The sequence below is a fragment of the Lagenorhynchus albirostris genome, chromosome 9 (genome assembly GCF_949774975.1).
Source record: "Lagenorhynchus albirostris chromosome 9, mLagAlb1.1, whole genome shotgun sequence".
In the NCBI taxonomy this organism is placed as follows: Eukaryota; Metazoa; Chordata; class Mammalia; order Artiodactyla; family Delphinidae; genus Lagenorhynchus; species Lagenorhynchus albirostris.
In genome coordinates this window covers 8,808,248-8,832,260 of record NC_083103.1, presented here as the reverse complement: position 1 = coordinate 8,832,260, position 24,013 = coordinate 8,808,248, and the positions used below count along the sequence as shown (strand labels likewise).

The 24,013-nt window shown below is 46.4% G+C and overlaps 1 pseudogene; it reads right to left on the bottom strand.

Annotated features, from left to right (window-relative positions):
- Positions 1-2,372: 2,372 nt before the first annotated feature.
- On the bottom strand, positions 2,373-23,539 carry LOC132526112 (solute carrier family 22 member 6-like; annotated as a pseudogene).
- Between the last annotated feature and the right edge of the window lie 474 nt (positions 23,540-24,013).

Below are 24,013 nucleotides of genomic sequence, written 5' to 3'. Positions count from 1 at the left end.
AATATAGATTATGATCTAGAACATTCTAGTGAGGCAAGTGGCAAGGGGTGGGGGGATGGTGGGAAGGTCAGTGCAGAGGGATGAGGGTGGTAAGCCTAGCTCAGCAGGTGGCCCTGGGATGGGACTGGGGATAAGGGCCAGTCAGCGGTGTAAAGATCCGTTTTCCAGATGTGGGAGCTGACGCCCTGTGACCTGTGGTGGGCTATGTAACCACTCAGTGGCTAGTGACTAACCCCAAATTGTCTCCTTGTATTGAGATCTCCATTTGCGCTTTCCATAGTGCTTTCTCTTTCTTCATCACTTCTTCCTTCTAGAAATATTTTCTGTACAGAGCCTCTAAGGACACCCCCCCATTTTTTCTCCTGCTACGTCCCTGGCTGTTGTTCCTCAAACTCCTTTGCTGATTTTCCTCATCCTCCCACTGCCTAAACTTTGGAGTATCTGGGCTCAGTCCTTGGACCTTCACACCCACTTCACAGGCGACTTATGCCACCCACACATTGATAGCTTACACATTCATGTCTCCAGCCCAGCCTCTCCTCTGAACACCAGACTCGTATATCCAATATTTCCTCATCTGTAAAATGGGGATAATAATAGCTCAACATCACAGGGTTGTTATGAGGATTAAATGAGTTAAGACATGTAAAGCATTGGAAGCGTGCCTGCCTCCGATTAGTACTATGGCTGGAGCTATGATTATTGTTATCGCTGTCATTATTGCTGCCTGCCAGCTCCACTTGGATATCTAGAATCATCTCAGACATGACTCATCCCTAACCCAAAACTGCTCTATCTTCAGCCTTGCTTATCTCAGTAGATGGCAACCGTCTCCTTCCAGTAGCTCAGGCCTCAAACCTTGCAGTCATTCTTGACTTTACTCTTTCTCTCACATCCTGAATCTAATTCATTAGAAAATCCTGTTGTCTCTTCCTTAAATATATCCAGGGTGCAGCCACTGTGGTCTCGGCCAGGGTCATCTCTCACCTGGATAACTGCCTCCACACTGGTCTTCCTGCTTCTATCCTGACTCATTGTACAGTCTGTCCTCAAGGTAACATTCAGAAGGTTCCCTTTGACATATAAGTCAAATCATATCCCTCCACCATTTGAGATGCTCTATCAACTTATCTTTTTCAGAGTAAAGCTCCAGGCCTTGTAAGTACTTGCAAGGCCCCTGTGTGATCAGCTTCTTCTCCCTCCTTGATCTAATTTCCTTCCACTGCTTCCTTGCTACTCTGCTCCAACCACGTGGGCCTTGTTATTCCCAGAACATGCCAAGCACTTTCCTTACTAGATGACTTTGCACTACTGTTACCTATGCCTGTTAATAGTAAACAAAACATCAAGTTTCTGCAAGATAAAGATGATAATGAGATCATACAAAGGGCTAGGGCTTGGGGCAGTGGGCAGAGAGAAGAACCCAGAGACCTTGGCAGGGGCCAGATCATGAATGTCCCTGAATGCCTCCTGAGCAGTGGGCAGCCAAGGAAGGTGGTGTGTGCAGGGCAGGGCTGGACTCCCGTCAGGTGCAAAGTCTCAGGGGTGCCAAAAAACTCAGTCATCAAAATATGTAATATTTTAACGTAATATTTAAAAGAATCAAAATTAATGCAAAAAAAATCTACGATGAACAAAATGTCAAACTTGAAAAAAAATTTATTTATTTAGTTTTGGCTGCATCGGGTCTTTGTTGCTGCGCACGGGCTTTCTCCAGTTGCGGCGAGCGGGGGCTACTCTTTGTTGCGGTTCGCGGGCTTCTCATTACGGTGGCTTCTCTTGTTGCGGAGCCGGGGCGCTAGGCGCGCGGGCTTCAGTAGTTGTGGCACGCAGTATCAGTAGTTGTGGCTCACGGGCTCTAGAGTGCAGGCTCAGTAGTTGTGGTGCACGGGCTTAGTTGCTCCACAGCATGTGGGATCTTCCCGGACTAGGGCTCGAACCCATGTCACCTGCATTGGCAGGCAGATTCTTAACCACTGTGCCACCGGGGAAGTCCCAAAATGTCAAAATTTGAAGGGAAAACAGGGGCAGGGTGAGGCAGGAGAGGTGAGTCCAAGTGCCTTTCATCCTAGTCCCAGCTCTGGACTCAAAATCCTTCTGGGAGGATGAACTGGACATGGATACCACTGGGAAGGCCCAGGGAGAAAAAGAGGTGCAGAGACCCGGCCCAGGGACTGGACAGGACTTTCCTGGTTTGTAAAATGCGGGTAGCAGGTCTTGTCCCGCAGGAACCCCGGAGGATTAGTGAGATAATGGAGAGAAACCCTGCGTTGGTGGTGGTGCAGTTTGGGTTGGGAGGCAGGTAAAGTCCAGAGAGGGGTGGGGCATGGCACAGGGGCGGGGCTGCGTGGGGGAAGGGGCACTCACCTGGCTCACTCAGGTGAGGACGGTCCGGAACCAGTCATCCGGCCAGGAAGGGAGGAGTGCGGCAGGTGAAGGAGCTGGGAGGTGGGACCAGGTGATGAGGCCTCGAGCTCGAGCTCGAACCTGGGGCCAGGTCTCAGGGGCAGCGCCAAGGCCGAGAGGCGGGGCCAGGGCCGGAGACGCAGCTGAGGCTCTGAAGGCTGGGTTGGTAGGATGAGGGGGTGGGGCCAGAAGCCGGGGTCGGGGCAGGGCCAAGGCTAAGCGTCCGTAGAATCAGAGACCAGAACCAGTGGGATTCCGGCGGGTACCTGCGGTTTCGATGCGCGGTTGCACATTTCCGCCAGCAGCTTCAGAGCCAGGTACAGGTCGCACGGGCCCTCCTCCGCCCCTCCCTGGGGCTGGGGCAATAGGTGCCTGTCTGTGGATGCGGCAGGAGGCAGGCTTCCTGGGCCAGTGTAGAGTCCCATCAGCTCAGGAAGGAGCCAGAGCAGGCCTTGGGTAGGCAGCTGAGCATGGATGAACTGTTAGCTTTCCGGGCTGGGCAGCCACAGCTCGCGTCCACCCGCTCCTGCCTCTCTGCAGCCGCTGCCAGAGCCCCTCATCGCCTCCACCCCCAGCCCAGAACGGGTACAAGGACCAGGAATCCTGGGTTCTCTTCTGGACTGCAGATCATGCCATCCTCCATCCCTCTTTCACGTGGTCTCCCCAGTGCCATCAGTACCGGTTCCTGCCATCCCGGGAGAGGCAGGCAGAGGCTGAGGAGGAAGAAGGGCCTGAGGGATGGAGGGATGAGACCAGACCTCAGTGACTCCTCTTGCTGTGTTTTGCCTTCTTGGGCCTCATCAGTGCCAACCCAAGGCTCACTGGAGGCGGAGAAGAGGAGGAGAAGCGCCTGGAGTCCAGCAGGAAAGCTTGGATGAGTTGGGAGGCTGAACTTCCTGGACAAGAGCCCAGGTGTAAGAGGCACACTGCTCCAGCAGCCAGGATCCGGCCTGGAGGGCTGAGACTAGCCTGCTTCAGCATTCTTCTCCCCTTTCTTCTTTTCTCCTTTGTTTCCAGATGTTAGCATCTGCCTCAGGGAGGGGGAAGAGTTTCACAGCCTCCTGATTGGCTGCGTTCATTTTAGTCCCTTCTCTGCTTCCAGGAAAGACTGAATAGGGAGGTGGGGGAAGCAAGAGGCATAAAGGTTTTCAGTGTAACTAAAAGAAAGCCGTGAAGGGAGCAGAGAAAACTGGTGAGAAACGTGGGAGCGCGGTGTGTGTGTGTGTGTGTGTGTGTGTGTGTGTGTGTGTGTGTGTGTGTACACACATGATTTCTGCTGTCAAGTCAACTGAGTCCAAGTGGGGACTCCGTTGTTTCTTCGCTGTGTCTCACGACCTTCCTCAGCCTAAGGATAATACTACTACTTACCTTGTAGCTTATCAAGCATTTTGGCACATATAATGACATTATAGTGTCATATAGGATAGTTTTCCTGCCCTAAAAATCCCCCGTGTCCCTCCTATTCATCCTTCTTCCCTCCCTCTGAGCCTTGAGCAACCACTGATGTTTTTACTGTCTTCATAGATTTCACTTTTTTTTTTTTTTTTTGCGGTGCGCGAGCCTCTCACGGTTGCGGCCTCTCCCGTTGCGGAGCACAGGCTCCGGACGCGCAGGCTCAGCGGCCATGGCTCACGTGCCCTGCTGCTCCGCGGCATGTGGGATCTTCCCGGACCGGGGCACGAACCCGTGTCCCCTGCATCGGCAGGCAGACTCTCAACCACTGCGCCACCAGGGAAGCCCCATAGATTTCACATTTTTGATGCTACTGTAAATGGTATTCTTTTTAAAATTTCAAATTCCGGTTGTTTATTGCTAGTATATAGAAATACAATTCTTTTTTTAAAAAAATGTATTTATTTATTTATGTTTGGCCGTGTTGGATCTTCGCTGCTGCGTGCAGGCTTTTCTCTAGTTGCGGCGAGCGGGGGCTACTCTGTTTTGGTGCGTGGGCTTCTCATTGCGGTGGTTTCTCTCTCGCTGTTTTTTTTTTTTTTTAAATAAATTTATTTATTTTATTTATTTATGTTTGGCTGTGTTGGGTCCTTGCTGCGCGCAGGCTTTTCTCTAGTTGCGGTGAGCGGGGGCTACTCTTCGTCGTGGTGCGTGGACTTCTCATTGCAGTGGCTTCTCTTGTTGCGGAGCACAGGCTCTAGGTGCACGGGCTTCAGTAGTTGTGGCACGTGAGCTCAGAAGTTGTGGCTCGTGGGCTCTAGAGCGCAGGCTCAGTAGTTGTGGTGCACGGGCTTAGGTGCTCCACGGCATGTGGGATCTTCCAGGGCCAAGGCTTGAACCCATGTCCCCTGCATTGGCAGGCGGATTCTTAACCATTGTGCCGCCAGGGAAATCCTAGAAATGCAATTCTTTAAAAATATTGATCTGACAGCCCACAACCTTGCTAAATTTGTTTTCATTGTGGTAGCATTTGTGTAGATTCCATTGGATTTTCTACATAGACGATCGCTGCATGAGTTTTTGGTCAGAGAGTTAGCTGAAGTGGAGCGGCCTCTGTGGAAACAGTGGGAGAAGTTGTGCATAGCTACTTTTAATGAAATGGTAGGGTGGATCTGGCTAGGAGTGGGGGGCCCAGGGGAAGTATTCCCTGGAACCACAGGTCTAGTAGAGGTCCCTCCCGTCTTCCCCTGCCTGCCATTTCTCCATTCCTCCACTTGGTGTGGACGTACAGGAGATGCAGGGGCTCTGGCCACTCTCTGCCCCTTCTCACTTCTCAGGAGGACTGGAGTGGGACCATCTGCTGCTCTGCTGCATGTGCCCCGATTTCTCTTTCCACCTACGGGGGAAGGAGAAGCAGGGTGTGGGAGTAGAGATGGGGGATGCTTTTTAGATGTTTGTGCTCAGCTGTCCCATTTTATGCCCAAATCTCCCACTATTTCCAAGAGTCCCAGAAAGGATTCTAGGGGACTCAGCCTATCTGTGAGAACAGGACCAGGAGCCAAAGGAAGCAGGAAGCCTGGATTCTGGCTGTGGCTTCACCAGAGTCCAGCTGAATGACCCCAGGTAAGTCCCTGCTCTCCCCTGGGTCTGGCCTTTTTTTGTTTAATGGGGCTGGATCAAGGATTTGTGAGGGCCTTATAGCTCTGAGTGTAGGGAGGGGAGGGGAGCGGGCAGCGTACCTTCTTTCCACGTCCTGCAGTGTGTTGGGCAGTGGCAGCCCCAGAGTCTCTGGCAGGAGAACAGGGATGGGGCAGGCAGCCACAAGGACCGCTCCATAGATGAAGAGAGGCAGGGAAGGGTAGAGCTCAGAGGTCATGCCCACCAGTGGGCTCAGAATGCTGCCTATGTTGGCCAAGGTGGTTGTCACACTCAGACCTCTCTGCCTGTGGAGAGGAAGAGCACCTTGGTGAGGCCGGTGAGGCTTGTGGGTGCCCTAACTCTGCCTGCCAATGGTGTTTTCTTTTTTCACATTCCGTACACGGCCAAATGCTTGCACTTACCTTGGCTAAGAGGAAAGTTGGAAGCAAATGGTTTTGGAACCAGGAAGCCTGGGTTCCAGTTCCAGTTTGAACCTGCTGTATAACTGAACATGTCCCCAACCAACCTCTCCCCCAAGCTCCAGATGCTATATCTAGCTTCCTACTTAACACCTTAATTTGGATGTCCAAAGGGCCCCTCAAATTGTAGATGGCCAAGAACTTTTCGTTTCTACCTCCAAGTCGTTGCTCAGATTTCCCCATCCTGGCACAGGGCACTTCTAACCACTCAGTTGCTCAAGCTCAAGTATCTGTAATTATCCCCGATACCTCCTGTTCCCTTATTTCCCCACATCCAAAATATGAATTTGGTTGGCTTTTCTTCCAGAACACATTCAGAATCAGTTCCTCTTCTCCATCTCTACAACCACTGCCCTCCAGTTCATGCGAAGCCATTTTCACCTCTATTTATTGTTTTAAAGATTTTTTTTGGATGTGGACCATTTTTTAAAAAAATTTATTTATTTTATTTTTATTTATTTTTGGCTGCGTTGGGTCTTTGTTGCTGGGCGTGGGCTTTCTCTAGTTGCGGTGAGCGAGAGCTATTCTTCGTCGCAGTGCGCGGGCTTCTCGTTGCGGTGGCTTCTCGTCGCAGAGCATGGGCTCTAGGTGCGCGGGCTTCAGTAGTCGTGGCTCGTGGGCTCCAGAGCCCAGGCTCAGTAGTTGTAGCGCACGGGCTTAGTTGATCCGCGACATGTACGATCTTCCCAGACCAGGGCTCGAACCCGTGTCCCCTGCGTTGGCAGGCGGATTCTTAACCACTGTGCCACCAGGGACGCCCAGATGTGGACCCTTTTAAAAGTCTTTTATTGAATTTGTTACAATATTGTTTCTGGTTTATGTTTTGTTTTGTTTTTGGCCACGAGGCATGTGGGATCTTAGCTCCCCGATTAGGGATTGAACCCGCACTCCCTGCATTGGAAGGCAAAGTCTTAACCATTGGACTGCCAGGGAAGTCCCCATTTTCACCTCTTGACAGTACTATTGCAGTAGCCTCCTGACTGGTTTTCCCATTTTCACTCTCGGCCCTTCTATCCCCAGCCTATTCTCCATGAGGAAGCCAAAGTGATCTTTAAAACTGTAACTCAGATGTTTTCACCCTCTGCTTAAAAACATCCTGTGATATCTCATCATGCTAGAATAAAATCTGACCTCCTTCTAAATCCCTACATGATTGCTCCTTGCCTACCAAGTTCTTATCTTGTGCCCTATCCCTTTGTTTCCTCATTTATTCCTTAGTGTTTACCTTTGATCTTTACCAAGGAGACCTACCCTGATCATCTTATCTAAAGCTACCCAGTCACTCTCTTTTTCTACTTTTTTTTTGGATCTCAGAGGCAGAGGGTTGAGTTACTCATAACTCTCAGTTCATGACCCTCACCCTCTATTATCATTTGCCCTTGAAAGGCTCCCTTATTCCCCCCCCTTAATTGTTTACTCCTTTTATTATCATTACCCACTCCTAATCCCCTCCTTGCCAAAGTCAACCATTCTATTGTGTTTGATGTGCATTTTTTTTTAAGGTAGGTTTATTTATTTATTTATTTATTTAGCTGTATTGGGTCTTTGCTGCTGCATGTGGGCTTTCTCTAGTTGTGGCGAGCGGGGTCTACTCTTGGTTGTGGTGCACGGGCTTCTCATTGCGGTGGCTTCTCTTGTTGCGGAGCACGGGCTCTAAGCACGTGGACTTCAGTAGTTGCGGCACACGGGTTCAGTAGTTGTGGTGCACGGGCTTAGTTGCTCCAAGGCATGTGGGATCTTCCCGGACCAGGGCTCAAACCCGTGTCCCCTGCACTGGCAGGCGGATTCTTAATCATTGCTCCACCAGGGAAGTCCCTGCATTTTTTATTTGTATATGTTCTTGTAAAATGTGTATTGTTTTGTGTGCAAATATTTTAACTTACCTAAATGGTAGAGGTAATAGATCATTCTATTTCTCATTTCACTCAGCACTCTGTTTCCTGACCAGGGATTGAACCTGGAACCTGGCAGTGAAAGCGCCGAGTCCTAACCACTGGACCGCCAGGGAATTCCGCTCTGTCTTTTAAATTTGTCCATTGTGTCCTTCACTAAGCAGAAGTCCTTTTTGATATAATGAAATTGATATAGCTACCATGTTTCTCTCTTCCTCTTCCTCCCTCTCCCTTTCTTTCCCCCTCCTTTCCCCGCTCCCTGCTCCCCTCCATCTCCATCTCCATCTGCGTCTGCATCTCCATCTGTCTATCTCCAAGCCCTCTCTTCAATTCTGCTTGTCTCTTCTTGCACCAAGAAAGCCATGGCTTTGTTGTATGTCTTAATAGATGGTACAGTGAGACTCTCTTCTTTGCTTTTCTGTTTCAGAATTGACTAGCAATTGTGGTCTTTTTTCGTCCCTATAAATTTTAGAGTAAGTTTTTGGAGTTCCTAAAAAATGATCTAATTGAAATTCTGATTAGATTCTGTTGAATTTCTATAAATTTCTAAGAGTTAACTTCGAGAGGATGGACATCTTTATTATGTCATTCTAAACAAGAGTGTGGAATGTCTCTCCACTTACTAAAATAATCTTTGTGATCTTAAAAATGTTTCAGAAATTTTCTCCATGGAAGTCTTGGCTGTCCTCTGTTAATTTCCTGATAATATCTAGCTTTTGGTGTTATCCTGAATGGTGTCTTCATTTTCAAAGATTTTCTATGTTATTTTCTGGATTATTTCTCTAGATTATTGCTTCTAGGTTATTGCTATTGACATTTTGGTAATTTGATTTTGTATCCAGCATCCTGCTGAACTCTTTTATTAGTTTTAATTGCTTATTGATTTTATTGGTTTATCTAGGTCAATGATCATATACTCTCTAAATAATGATGTTTTAAACGCTTGTCTTTTAAATTGCTTATTTCCTTCCCAGTAGAGCTGTGCTGTCCAGGACCCCCAGTACTGTGTTAAACAGTTGAGTCTAAGATCAAAGCGAATGCACATGACTTTCTTCATTATGTATAGTGTTTGTTCAGGTGCTCTGCTTAACTCTCTGGGCTCCCAATTTCCCTTAGATGGTTGGCCTAGTTTTCCCTGACTTTTATTCCAGCTCTTTGGTGGACATTTAAAAATACTTTAAGGATATTTAAAAATACTTTATACTTTTGGGGGGTTATTGTCAATGTTATTTTTTTATTTTAATGGAAATAGAAGTCCTTTTTTACTAATAGATTTCCAGAAGTTCTTTATAAAGTCTGCATACAAATCCCTGTAAATGCCTTCTTTTTCTCTTTTCACCTTGTTTATAGTGAAACAAATGACCAGGATTAAAAAAAAATCCAACATAGAAAACTTTATCAATGTGCCTTTTTTGGTTAGCCTTTTTTTATGTCTTCAGAAATCCTCCCCTCTTCAGCAGAAATTAACTTTTCTTTAAGGTTGAAATATGACTGCATTTTATTTATTTCCCAAATGGGTTAGTAGATGTCCTGGTACTATTTGTTAAATAGGCCACGTTTTATCCTATCATCTGCAGTGCTTCCTCTGCAAGTTTTCCTACGTGTAGGTCTGTTTTGGAGCTTACTGTTCCTTTCCACTGGACAATTTGTTCTTTCCTGCTCCAGCATCCACTATCTTAATTACTACAATTTTATAATAAGAGTTTATAATATGCCTTGATTTCTGGTAGGGCAAGTCCTTCCCCTCTGTCCTTTTTAAAAAAGTACCTTGGTTATACTTGGTCCACAGCACTTTTATATACATTTTAGAATTTGCTTGCTAGTTTCTTGAAAATATCTATCGGGATTTTTTTTTTTTTTTTTTTTTTCGGTACGCTGGCCTCTCACTGTTGTGGCCTCTCCCGTTGCGGAGCACAGGCTCCGGACGCGCAGGCTCAGCGGCCATGGCTCACGGGCCCAGCCGCTCCGCGGCATGTGGGATCTTCCCGGACCGGGGCACGAACCCGTGTCCCCTGCATCGGCAGGCGGACTCTTAACCACTGCGCCACCAGGGAAGTCCTATCTATTGGGATTTTGATCAAAATTGCATTGAATTTATAAATCAATCTTGGAATCACTAACATTTTAATATCATCTTATGTCAATTATGAGTTGACATATTATGAGATTTCCTCTCCATGCACATAATACATTTATTTACATTTTCTTTAATACCTTTTAATATAATTTAAAAATTTTCTTGAAAAAAGTCTAATTTTTAGAAGAGTAGAGAATGCAGTTGATCTTTTGTTTATTGACCTTGTATCTAGCCACCTTGCCAACTTTACTATTTCTAATAATTCTAGATTTTTATATAGATTTTTAAAATTAATTTTTATTGGAGTGCTGTTGATTTACAATGTTGTGTTAGTTTCTGCTGTACAGCAAAGTGAATCAGTAAAGTTATACCTATATATAGATCCACTCTTTTTTGGATTCTTTTCCCACATAGGTCATTACAGAGTATTGAGTAGCGTTCCCTGTGCTATACAGTAGGTTCTTATTAGTTATCTATTTTATATACAGACAGTTATATCCTCTCTAAATAGTGGTAGTTTTGATTTTTCCTTTCCAGTCCTATTTCTGTTATTTGTTATTCTTATCCTAGGCATTGACCACACTCTCCAGGATAATGTTGAATAGAGGAGACAGCAGGCACATTGGTCTTATTCCCAAGTTTAAAGAGAATGTTTCTAGGGCTTCCCTGGTGGTGCAGTGGTTAAGAATCCGCCTGCCAATGCAGGGGACACGGGTTCGAGCCTTGGCCCGGGAAGATCCCACATGCTGCGGAGCAACTAAGCCCGTGCACCACAACTACTGAGCCTGCGCTCTAGAGCCTGCGAACCACAACTACTGAGCCCGTGTGCCACAACTACTGAAGCCCATACACCCTAGAGCCTGTGCTGTGCAACAAGAGAAGCCACTGCAATGAGAAGCCCATGCACCGCAACGAAGAGTAATCCCCGCTTTCCGCAACTAGAGAAAGCCCGCGCGCAGCAACGAAGACCCAACGCAGCCAAAAATAAATAAAATAAATTTAAAAAAATACAAAAAAAAAAAAGAGACAGTGCTTCTAATGTTTCACCATCAAGAAATAATATTTGCTGTGGATTTTTGGTAGATGTTCCATATCAACTTAAATTTCCTTCTATCGTTGTTTTACTAAGACTATTTTTAATGGATGCTAATTTTTATTAAATATTTTTTGTTTTTATTGGGATGATAATCTATTAATATAGATTAATAGATCTATATTAATATATTTTAATTTTTGTGATATTAATATATTTTCTAAAGTAAAACTATCCTTGCTTTCCTGAGTCAGCTCTCCTTGGTCATAATGTATTATCATTTTTTATACATCACTGGATTCATTTTTCTAATATTTTGTTTAAGATTTTTTATCTGTTTATGAGTAATATTGGCCTGTAATTTTATTTCACAACTATCCTCTTTTGGTTTCAGGATCACCTGACCTCACAGAATGTATTTGGCATAATTTCCCTTTTTCTCTTTTTTGGGGAAGCGTTTGTATAACGTTGGAAGATTTGTTCCTTAAAAGTGTGGTGGAACTCACCTGTATTAATATCTGGGTCTGGTGTTTTCTTTGAGGCAAGATTTTAAAGTTTACTCTTCAGAATTTTTTTTTTCTTTTTCTTTTTCTTTTTTTTTTGCGGTACGTGGGCCTCTCACTGTTGTGGCCTCTCCCGTTGCAGAGCACAGGCTCCGGACGCGCAGGCTCAGCGGCCATGGCTCACGGGCCCAGCCGCTCCGTGGCATGTGGGATCTTCCCGGACCGGGGCACGAACCTGTGTCCCCTGCATCAGCAGGTGGACTCTCAACCACTGTGCCACCAGGGAAGCCCCCAGAATTTTTATTTATTCTAGAATCAGTTTTCCTATATTATTTTTTTTAGGAATTTGTCAATTTCATCTAAATTTAAAATTTATCAGGACTTCCCTGGTGGTCCAGTGGTAAAGAATCTGCTTTCCAATGCAAGGAACGCGGGTTCCATCCTTGGTTGGGGAACTAGAATCCCACATGCCATGGGGCAACTAAGCTCACAGCCTCAACTACTGAGCTAACGCGCCTCAGTGAGGGAGCCTGCATGCTGCAAACTGCAGAGCCCACATGCTCTGGAGCCTGTGTGGCCCAACCAGAGAGAGAAAACCCACACGCCACAACTAGAGAGAAGCCTGAGCCACAACGAGGACCCCAATGCAGCCAAAAAAAAAAAAAAAAATTTATCAGTATAGACTGGTTTATAGTTTTTTGCATCTTTAATTACTTAATTAATTTTTGCATCTTAATTTCTCTAGATCTATAGTTCAGTTTTTTTTAATTCCTAATATTTATTCGTGTCCAGTTTTTGATTTTTTTTATTATTATTACTAGGCATTTGTCCATTTCACTGATATTTTCAAAGATTGACTTTTTGTTTTGTTGACCCTCTTTTTTATACATTTGTTTTCTATTTAATCTGTTTCTGGTACTATTATTATTGTGTTTTATAGATAAGATGACTGAACATTTGGACTAGTTACCTTTTATACCAGAGCCATATTCGTTTTTTTTTTTGGCCATGCCCTGCAGCTTGTGGGATCTTAGTTCCCCAACCAGGGATTGAACCTGGGCCCCAGCAGTGAAAGCGCCGAGTCCTAACCACTGGACTGCTGGGGAATTCTGAGCCATATTCTTAACCATTGTACTTTTTTTGGTCTTAAAGTCTATTTCGGCTTCTATATCTACCTAACTTTCTTCTGGTTAACATTTGTCTAGTATAACCTTTTCTATTTCTCCACATTTAAGATTTTCATGGTCTAACATTTTAAATGGGTCTCTTGTAAACTTCATGAACTAGACTTAAATAAAATCAACTTGGACAATCTCTGCCTCTTAACTGGTAGGTTTAATCTATTTATATCTATTGTTGTGACATATATTTTGAGTTATTGATACCATCTTACTTTTTGTCTTTAATTTGTTCTAATTTCTGTATGTTTTTGTTCTCCTTTGTTGCCTTAAAAAATAATTGATTGACCTTTGTATCCTTTCTGGCTGGAAACCTTTTGGCTCTAGGACCTCATTGTTCCATTCCAGGACTCCTCCCCAACACCCCTAGGAGAAAGCAATGTTTTTACCTTGCAATAGGTCCTCTTCCCCTCCTTCCAATTCCTGCCCTAAGGGACCTGCTTTTGATAGGCGCATACTTTGATTAGTTGTTTGCACTGGGAGAGGGTGTTTTGGAGAGACCCCTCCTCATGGGGAGGCTTAAGTAACAACTGATGAATTATAAGAAAGAAGCATTCATTAATGCCAAGAGTTTTGCTTTGCTGAGTGATGTATGCAGATATACAGCCAGAGATGAATTCCTAGGAGGAGATTTTAGCAGTTATGTGGAGGAAGTATCAGGAGAGAGAAAGAGGAGAAGAATAAGTGACTGTTAGCCAAGAATAGATTTTTTTTTTTTTTTTTTTTTTTTTTGCGGTACGCGGGCCTCTCACTGCTGTGGCCTCTCCCGTTGCGGAGCACAGGCTCCAGACGCGCAGGCTCAGCGGCCATGGCTCACGGGCCCAGCCGCTCCGTGGCATGTGGGATCTTCCCGGACGGGGGCACGAACCCGCGTCCCCTGCATCGGCAGGCCGACTCTCAACCACTGCGCCACCAGGGAAGCCCCCAAGAATGGATTTGAGGGACAACAGAAATGCCTATTAAGTGTTTTGGCTGTGTGGTATGTGATATAAGCATCTCTTCCATCCCCCAAGGAGTCTTCATAAAACCAACAATGTTTAGTGACACTTTTTAGGGCATTTTTCTCCTTAGAGATGTGTCGAAGTACAGTGTCCTGTCTCAAGGTTGGTAAAGGGCACAGTGAGAAGCTGTCCATAGAAGACAATCTTATATGAGCTACACTGAAATGAATTAAGAATTAAACAATATTATTGGCACCAGAATAGACAGACAAGTCCATGGAACTGAAGAGTCCAGAAACAGTATAAGATAAAGGTGCCAGGCAGGAAAGTTTGGGTTACTCCTAGTGGGGGAAGGTAGTGGGTGTTCTAGGTGTTCTAGGAGATGCTATGCCCATCTGTGACTTATTTTGAACCCTCTACCCTACCCTGAGGTCCCACGCACCTGGAGTAGTTGAGGATGACAAAGAGGGGCAGAGAGACCAACAGCTGCAGGTGGCACCAGTGGGGCACAGCATAAGCCATGCCAGCCAGGAAGAGCTGGCCTACAGTGGGGACAAATCCAAATAAGAGGCCCAGACCTGGCCGGGCATGGGTGGGCAGCCACTCCAGATCTGGGGAGAAGAGCAGAGCTTAGGTTGAAGTCAGGGCTGTGTGAGTACGTGTGTATTTGGGGGTGGTTGTCACTTCCAGAAGGAGGACGACCCTCACATTGGAGTAGAAGGGCTCTTCTCTTGAGCGCAGTCCTACTCTGCACCCCTAGGTCCCTCACAGGGTAAAGCAAGGGTGGTTTGATCTCTGGTTAGGTCGCGTGTGTGTGGAGAAAGGAATGGGCTAGAAGACTCTGAATTCCCAGGCATTCTCCTATCCAGTGTCCCCAACCCCAACATTCATGTTTCCTCACTTCTCCCAAACCTCTTTTGAATGGCCTCCAGCCACTCCCTCTGCACCTCCTTCAACTCATTTTAATTCAGCAGTTATTTAGAGGTGAGGACTCTGTGCCATGCCCTTTGCTTGACCTGGGAAATAGAGATGAATGAGCCTTACCCTCAGGCCATTCTGCACCACTGTCGTTTCTTCCAATGGGTCGCTCTCTGGCCTCTGGGCCTTGTATATTCTTTTTAAAAATAATTAATTAATTTATTTGGCCGCTCTGCTTGGCTTGTGGGATCTTAGTTCCCTGACCAGGGATCAAACCCAGGCCCCCTCCAATGGAAGCTTGGACTCCTAACCACTGGAATGCCAGGGAAATCCCTATTCTTTTTGTCTAGAACTCTGCCCCAGAACCTTACTCCTTTCTTTCTGTCTCACTTTTCGTTCAGTTCTGAGCTTAGCTGTCACCTCTTCTGGGGAGAGTTCCTGGCTCCCCAAGTCCTGATTGAACACTCCACTTCTGAACTCCCACATCACCCAGGATGGCCCTCATCCTAGCCTTTAGTAAACCAATTTGTAACTGCTTGGCACTCTCTCCAGTCAACTATTAACTCTTTGAGGTCATAGGTAGTGTGCTCTTGTTCACTTGTGTATTCCCAGTGCAGGATGTTACACAAATTAAATGCCTTTCAAAACTGTATTGAATAAAGAAATGTTGAATTAAAGACTCCCTGTGTGACTGGCTTCTCTAAGCAACCCTACTCCAATCTCTGAGGCTTTATTTAGTTTATCCTTACCATGATCCCTAAATATCTAGGATGAATTCCAGCCCCCAGTAATCAGAGCTACCAAAGAGGTCATGATCTTATCTTTTTTTTCTGCCCGGGGCACTGCCTACTCCAGGAGAGGCCCAGATAGGTCAGGATCGGCTGGAACAGGTAGACTCCACTTTGTACTCAGGGAAGGAACTGAGGTTTGACTTTGTCAGGTCTGCTGGTTCACTGGACCCCTGTGATTGAGGAGTCCCCACGAGCCTGGCCTCCCGGGTTCCCTCTCACTCAAAGTCATGGAAGTGCTGCTGGCTCCCGACAGCCATGCCTGAGAGGAAATGGAACGCGCAGTAGGTTGGGAAGTTGAGTGCGAAGGCAGCACAGGTCCCTGAGACTAACTGCAGGTAGCTCCAGATCAGCACCTTCTGACAGCCCAGCCTGTGAAAGGAGGGGAAACCTGGGTCTGGAGAGCACATTGCTTGCTCCCCTGCCCCATGTCCCTGGCTGTCTCATCCTTGGTGCCCTGGGCAATCTAACAGCTGCTTGTAAGGCTGCCCACCTGTGCCCATCAGGTAGATGCTGAGATGGGAGATAGGGAATAATTGGGTGAGGGCTGGCATCTAGGGGACCTGGTGTTGGGAGGATCCTTGGGTTGCTGCTGTCCAGGGTCCTGACGCATCCCAGCATACCTCTGTGGAGAGAGCCACGCGCCTTCATCAGTATCATAGAGGGTGTGTTGAAAACAATCCACATACCAGAGCCCCACTTAAGGCCTGTTGGATATCTGGAAGGTAAGCTAGAAACCTGATTTTTTTTTTTTTTTTTTTTTTGCGGTACGCGGGCCTCTCACTGTTGTGGCCTCTCCCGTCGCGGAGCACAGGCTCCGGACGCGCAGGCTCAGCGGCCATGGCTCACGGGCCCAGCTGCTCCGCGGCATGTGGGATCCTCCCGGACCGCGACACGAACCCGTATCCCCTGCATCGGCAGGCGGACTCTCAACCACTGCGCCACCAGGGAAGCCCTAGAAACCTGATTTTTTTTTTTTTTTTTTTTTTTTTTTTTTAGCGGTACGCGGGCCTTTCACTGCCGTGGCCTCTCCCGATGCGGAGCACAGGCTCCAGACGCGCAGGCTCAGCGGCCATGGCTCACGGGCCCAGACGCTCCGCAGCATGTGGGATCCTCCCGGACCGGAGCACGAACCCGCGTCCTCTGCATCGGCAGGCGGACTCTCAACCACTGCGCCACCAGGGAAGCCCTAGAAACCTGATTTTTAACAAGCTCCCAAGGTTTGGGAACTACTGCTCTGGGGTGTGGTTGATTGTTTGAATGTTGGTCGATGGTGACTCCGGTTAGGAGACAGCCTTTTGTGAGTTTTTTTAAAAACATTGAGGTATAATCAACATACCACAGTATAATAGTTTTAGGTCTATAACATAATGATTCTATATTTGTATACATTGTGAAATGATCACCACAATAAGTCTACTTAAAATACACCACCACATGTAGTTACAACAATTTGTGTGTGTGTGTGGTGAGAACACTTAAGATCTACTCTCTCAGCGACTTTCAAATACGCAATACAGTAAGAGTCACCATGCTGTACATTATATTCCCACGACTTATTTCGCTTATAACTGGAATTTGGACTTTTTGACCCCTTTCATTCATTTTGCCCACCCCTGACTCCCTGCCTCTAGCAACTACCTATCTGTTCTCTATATCTATGAGCTTGGTTTATGTGATTTTTATTTCTGGGAAACCTATGCAAGGCTTATCATTTTGCAAAATGCATATGATTGTGGCTTGTATTTTATGAATAATAAAGCCGACTGTGTCTGCTGAAATGTCTGCTGTGACATTTATAATATTTTTAGATATTATTCTTTAGAAAATTGCCTCCTAGTATTCATCCCATGATCTTTTTATGGTCTTGGAAGATAGTCAAGGTTAGGGTATTAACACTGAGTTGCAGCTACTAATTTAACCCTCACCATAACTCCTATTTTATAGATGGAAAAACCAAGTATAAGAGAGTTTGTATAACTCCTCATGGGCACACAGTTGTGGCTGATCTGAGCTTGTCTCTAGCTGTTATTGGTTCCTAGGTCTTTGTTTCTGTGACACTCACATGTCACATATAAGGCAGAGTGGTGGGAGGTGACTTCTTCAGGATGTTGGAAAATCCGGATTCTTGTCCTGCTTTGGCCACTTATTAGCTGTGTGACTGTACTTTTTAAAAAAGTAAACATTAACTATTTACGTTATACAATTATAAAGGTAATGAATTATCATTAAAGTTCAAATAATACAGTAATGAAAAGTGAAAAGTTCTCTTCTTTTCAATTCCACTCCTCAGAATTAACAACATCGTTTTCTTGGGTTCCTTCTAGGCAGTTTGGGCAAGTTATCCAACATCCCTGAACCTAAGCGTCCTCATTGGTAAAATGCAGTTAATAGTACCATTCATGCTGGCTTCACAAGGGTATGGTGAGGAGGAATTGAAATGAGGCAAGACATGGAAAGTGCTGATGGACGGTTGTGGGATTCCTACAGACTTTCCAGACGTGGTCAGGCTTGGGTGGATCAGTCCTGTGTTCTTCTCTGGATTCTCAGGGATGCCAGTCTCCCCTCTGTGTCCAGCCTAGAGGGCTTATGCCTTTGCTCCTTGAGCCAGCTTTATTCACCACTGACCTGTCTGCCATGATCCCCAACGTCAAGTTTCCGACCAGTACTCCTGCCATGATGATGGACTGACTCAGCTGTGGCAAGGTCTTGTGTGTGCACAAGAGGTCCCACTGTGAGGAGGGAAGAACTGGGGTCAAGGAGAGATGGGCCGGCCCCACAGCAGCCCATGCCCTCTCTCCTGGTGGGCTGAGGGTCTTGGATTAGGACAGGCACATAAGGAGGGCTTGCCTCCCTAAGTCACACAATCTTCCTCATCATCTTCTCCTAGTGAGAATGATTCAAGTTATTTCAAAACATGTAAGAGGTATCTTTTGGGATGACAGCTCAGACTACTCGCCCTTTTCTGAACACTAACCCCTCACCCTCTTTCAGGGCTCTTTAACCTGTCCCTCCCTGGGTGCAGCTGAAGAAAACTGACCCTGGAGCTGGACAGAGCTAATTAGTTTTTTTTTTTTTAATATTTATTTATTTAGCTGTGCCGGGTCTTAGTTGAGGCATGTGGGATCTAGTTCCCTGACCAGGGATTGAACCTGGGGCCCCCAGCATTGGGAGCACTGCGCCTTAGCCACAGGACCACCAGGGAAGTCCCCAGGTTCGCTTTCTTACAAATTTGGAAAAGCGACTCAGAGAAGCAAGGTTGGTTAAGGGCACCCAAAGTTGGGGTGGGAGGACCAAGTTTGGAATGATGAAGGGGAGCTGAGAAATCATGAGACAGAGAGTGGGAAAGGGAGAGGGAGAGGGAGAGGGAGAAAAAGATGAGGGAAGGGGAGAAGGAGGGATGGGGGAAGGGAGGGAAGGAGGGGCATAGGGGAAAAGAATGCAGTAATTTAGTCAGAGGGAAGTGGAGGTGAGATCTTAGTGCCCGAGAGGTGAAGATAGAGAGTTCAGCTCTCCTGGTTTTCCTCAACCACCTGATCCCAGTCTTTCATAAGGCTGGGCTCAAGTTCTTGACCTTGGGTTCTGTGAAATACCTTTGCATCCTTCCGTTAACTTTCCATAAGCAAATTTGAGAGGGGTGTAGTTATTTGCAATCCTGAATAAGTGGCAATTGAATACCTCAACTAATAGTTTAAATTTTGTTGCTCTTTTTAATGAATATAAGAAAAAAAATTCTCCTTTTAAAAGTACTTCCTTTCTAGGTGGAGTAAAACAGCTCCACAGCCTGCAGGAAAATCATACTAAAATCAAAAGTCACACTGACGGATGTGACTTAAAGGATGTGACTTAAATCAAAATGACAAATAGGTGTGGTATTTCCTTTACATAAAAGCGAATTTTTGTATACTTTTGAGTGGATTTTAAAACTCATTTCTTTTGTTAACAGAAGAAAAAGGAAAGGGGGCAGGGATGACCAGGACGTTTAGGGAATGTTCCCTAAGATGTGTTAATATATATCCAAATGAATTCATCCTTCAAGTGTAATTACTTGATAATCTTGATTTGATTGGAGAGAAATCCTTATTTGTGAATTTAATTATTACAGTGAGACTTTTAATACCCTGTGCACACACCATATGATGTAAAATTTGGGTGGTTGGCATTTGAACACTTTCTCTGAAGAGCAATGGACTTTATTGCTGTTTTATTCAAATAACTGCTATTCTGTAGTTCTCTGTGTTATCTGATATAATTTTTATTTAAAAAAGATTTTGGGGCTGTGTCAGACTGGGAATTCATTTTTAACAGTACTTTAATGGAAACTTGTGAATGAAATACTACCGTGGAGATGCATGTGGGACACACTGTAGTGTGGAGTTAGGGATATGATAGACCAGAACTGAGGAATGGAAAGATGAGAAGCAAGAGGTGTAGGAAAGAGGTAAGAGGTCAGAGGAGCGCTGGAGGAGGGACGGACTGGGAGTGTGGGATTGGCAGATGCAAACTATTGTATAGAGGACAGATGAACAACAAGGTCCTACTGTGTAGCACAGGGAACGATATTCAATAACCTGTGATAAACCATCATGGAAAAGAATATGAAAAGGAATATACACACGTGTAACTGAATCACTCTGCCGTACAGCAGAGGTTAACACAACATTGTATATCAACTATACATCAATAAAATTAAAAAAAATAGGTGTATCGATTTTAGAGAAAATGGAAAAATAAGGATTTGTTAAAAAAAAAAAAGAACCAAGGCGTGCAAAGAGAACAAAATCTGTATGCAGTCTGGTGATGAAATCTGGGTGTCGTCCAGAATAGGAATTGATAAATGAGTATACAATATGTACTCAGAATTTTTCTGCCTCTGTTCTGCCCTAAGGTGCTTGTCATCTGTAAAAGCAACAATTGGGTGGGGCTTACATCACCGTAGGTTTAGCACTGGCTTTTACTATATATATTCTCTTCACGTGCACCTGAGACTTGAGGACCGTATAGTTGTGTGCTCCTGGGCCTCATGTATATAGAATTACTTTCTCAGTAACAGGAACCAAAGTCTAGGAATAGGCAGTGGTGGATTTGAGGGAGACTCAGAGAACTGCTGCCTAGGAAAGCTCTGCACTGCTAACTTGATAAAGGCTGTGATAAATGACAGATGCTGTGAGACTGGCCTCGGGGGAAAGAAGAAGAGGAACTGAATGACAGTGGCACCAGGAATTAGAGCAGTGAAATGGTAACTGTTGTTCATCTGCAAAACAGAAGTGAACGGGAGACTCAGGCTGGTCATTCATAACAACTCACGCCCTCCCTGCCCTACAGTCATTGGACCCAGGGGTGGGCACCTGACCCAGGCCAGCAAATAAGTCTTTCCTAGAATTTTTCAAAGTTGAAGCGGAGAGACAGTTATTAGGAGTGAGTCCAGAATGGTCAATGGCCACATTGTGAAGGATCCGTGGCAGAGTCACATGCCCAACATGCAAAGGAAAGTAAAGATGAGAGCCAGCAAGGGTCCTGCTCGCATGGCCCTGATTCCCACAGCTCCTAGAGCAAGCCCTGCCTCTGCTCATCTCGTGGTTTGGTTTATGGGAGCCTTTATACACGCTCTTCATGCTCAGATTAGCTTGAGTTGAATTGCAACCACTTGCAAACAAGAGTCTTGACTAGTATAGTTCAGATAGAAGCTGCTGGTTACTACTTAGGATACCTTAATTCAGAAGAAAAGAAGAAGAGCTCAGACAGAGTTTTTATCGGAACCCAGAGATAGCACCTTTTTCTTATTATATGTATTTATTTTTTGCTTTGCATTTAGAGTGCAGAAGTATCCCTTTGGGATACTGGGCCATTTGGGAGTTCTTTCCAAGAAGCAGGCTGAGACTTATGTTTCTCAGGTGACCTGTGCCATTGTGCCTACCAGATACAGCCCTGTGGTCTGGGTGGAGTATCTTCACTGCGACTAAGCTTCTTGCTTATGCGACCCCTGATAACTTGCGAGCCGTTTCATTTGCTTCACAACTCAGAAGGCCCAGCTTCACATTAGGTTATGCATGTAAGCTGCCTATTATCCTAATGAAATGGTCTCTGGTGCAGCCTTTGGCATTATTGGCCCAAGGAAGAAGTATCCCGGTTGTGTTTATGAAATAGACCTTTTAGTGCCCTGTGTCCATGTGTGGTGGTGGAGAATGGCCCTATTCACAGTGCCTGTTGGAAGAGGATTGGGTTATCCTTGGCATCTCCCCACAACTCAGGAAGACTGTGTGCATCTGGCTTTGTCAGTCATTGAAACCAAACATGATGAGGTTACTACCAAGCCTTCATCTAGAAGGAAAGCTAAGGTGCACACTTACCCGGATTCTTTGTTCCAGAGGGCAAGAAATTTGAGCTTTGGATCAAACTGCCTGCTGTTTTGAACAGAAGAACAGCAGCCAGGTTGATAGTTCCCGGAGTATTGTCAGACTTGGAAAGCAGAGTGTAGAGTTCTAAGAAGGGAAATGGAAAAGCAGAATTGGAAGCCTTGATAACATACACGTTAAGGTGGGTGGAGGGGAATGTCGCAGGATTTGGGTTGAGGCTGGAGAATAATGAAGAAGGTTCTTCCCCAACCCTGCAGGGATGGGATGGCCTATGATGCCTGCACGCCCAGAGGGAGGACTAGCCATCCTTTGTCACCTTCTGCTTCTGCAGCTTGGGTCTGTCTAGTGGGAAGTGTGGCTTCACTTTTAACACTTCCAGACAGATGCTGCGTCAGGCGAGTTTGGGGGCTCAGCTCGACCACAGCCTCTTCTCAAGGCATCTTTTCTGCAGAGCCCTGACTAAAGGACAAGGGACCACGTAATCCCACTGTATTGTCCGTTGGCATGGTGATTAGATGAAGTGTGGACACCTGAGCCAGTTGCTGGGCGGGGGATGGGCTGCTCCCCAGTGTGTTGAGCTGGGCCAGTTGAAGCCTTTTCTGAATTAAGATTCACAGACGTGTTCTGGTTGGTGGTAGGCCCTAAATCTGAGGGGTAATGGATCAGAGCTGGGACCAGTGGTTGTCTTGCAAATGGGCACACAGATGAAATGGGGTGAGGAGAGAGTTACAGAGTAAGTGTATAGGGATGTCTCTGGTGCTCCCATCCCTGGTTCCAGATTCCATGAGGCCTGGACACACTTCGTTTCCTGCCCTTGCGTTCCCTGAAATCCCTTTTCTCGTGAGCTGACTTGAGAGAGCTTCTCTTCCTTGCAACCAAAAGATCATTGACAAGCACAGATGTTAAGAGCACGATCCATGTGACAGCTACGAAGTGCAGAATTCAGCCGGATGAACCACTTAGCAGGCCAGGGAGACGCTACAGTCGACTGTGTGTGTGTTTCGGGGGAGGGGTGTTAAATCACTAGAGATGAAAGGACCCTCCCATAACCCTGTTCTCTTTCCCGTCTTAGTTCCTTGGCTGCTCTCCATCTCCTGGCCCCAGCTGCCGAGAGCTATTTCTAGATGAAGTCAGGAAATTGTTTTTGTCTCTAGGACTCTGAGCCCAGAATCCCCTGCTCAGGGACACCCTCCTTGCCCTCCACTATCTGCATGCCTCCTTTCTAGCTTCCTCTGAACCACCGCCCCACCTCCCTACCCTGTGGAATTGCAACCTCTCAGGGAAACCAAAGTAGAATATCAAACTCCAGTAATAGTATCTCTCTCTCTGGTGGAGGTGGAGGGGCAGGGAGTAGCTTTCTGCAAGGAGTTCCATAACCTCCTCTACCAGGAAGACCTGAACTCCAACCCCTGTTCTCTTACCTGCATTTAGGCAGAGCTCTTCATAGCTCCAGGGTCTTCAGACAAACTCAGGTCAGGTTCACACAGTCTGTGTGTGTGTGTGTGTGTGGGGGGGGGATGGTAAGACGGGGACACAGGGGTTGGAAGGAGGAGGTCCAGGTCTCCTCACGTCAGTCACGATGGTGGAAGGGAAGGTGCTATTGTCATAGATCCAGCCGTGGGTGCAGGGCTCTGTGGCCCCTGTGCCGTTGGTCTCTGTGCCATTGGGAAAGGATGGTCCCTGCTGAGGGGGAGGAGAAGAGGAGGCAGATCTTGGGCCACCCCTGCCCTTCCCGGGGCAGCCAGGCGTCCAGCTCCCTGTCCTTGCTGAGGTTGGTGTTGGCAGGTGAGCAGCAGTGGTGGGTGGGGATGGCAGTGGTGAAGTTCTGCAGGGTGTTGTGCAAAACCGTTAGGAGCAGGGGCACAATCAAGAGTGGTCTGGATCTGCTGGAAGCGGCCGATGTCCCCCAACCTGCAGCAGGAAGTCACTGAAAGCCATGGGGCAGGATCTCCCAGGGGCACTGGAGCTGAGGCCTCTCCCTCCCACAGCCTGTTTCCTGTCTTTCGGTGCAGGGGGAGGAGACAGACTGCCCTTTGCCTCCTCAGCTCATCAGTTCCTGGGTCTGCTGTGGCCCTAAGTCACCTGAGCTAAAGACTCGTGTTTATAACTTCTTTTGAGGCACCAAGTTAAACTGTGACTTGAAAGTAAGACGTTCAAGTATTAAGACTCGTCGGGTCAGTGATTTGTTCAAGGGGATCTAAAGGGCAGGTAAAGTTGGATGGGGTGGAAGAAACCACCTTCTTGTGAAGGAGGGATATGCGTGATGCCCCAAAGTTTGGTGGTTTGACTCTCCCCACCCCAGGCCAGAGCAAGCGACCTCTTTCTTGGAGGAGACAGGAAAGAGCAGAGGGAGGCCCAGGCTGGTTTGAGCGCAAAGCCCCAGCTGAATTCCCTTTTCTCAAGGCCGCTTGG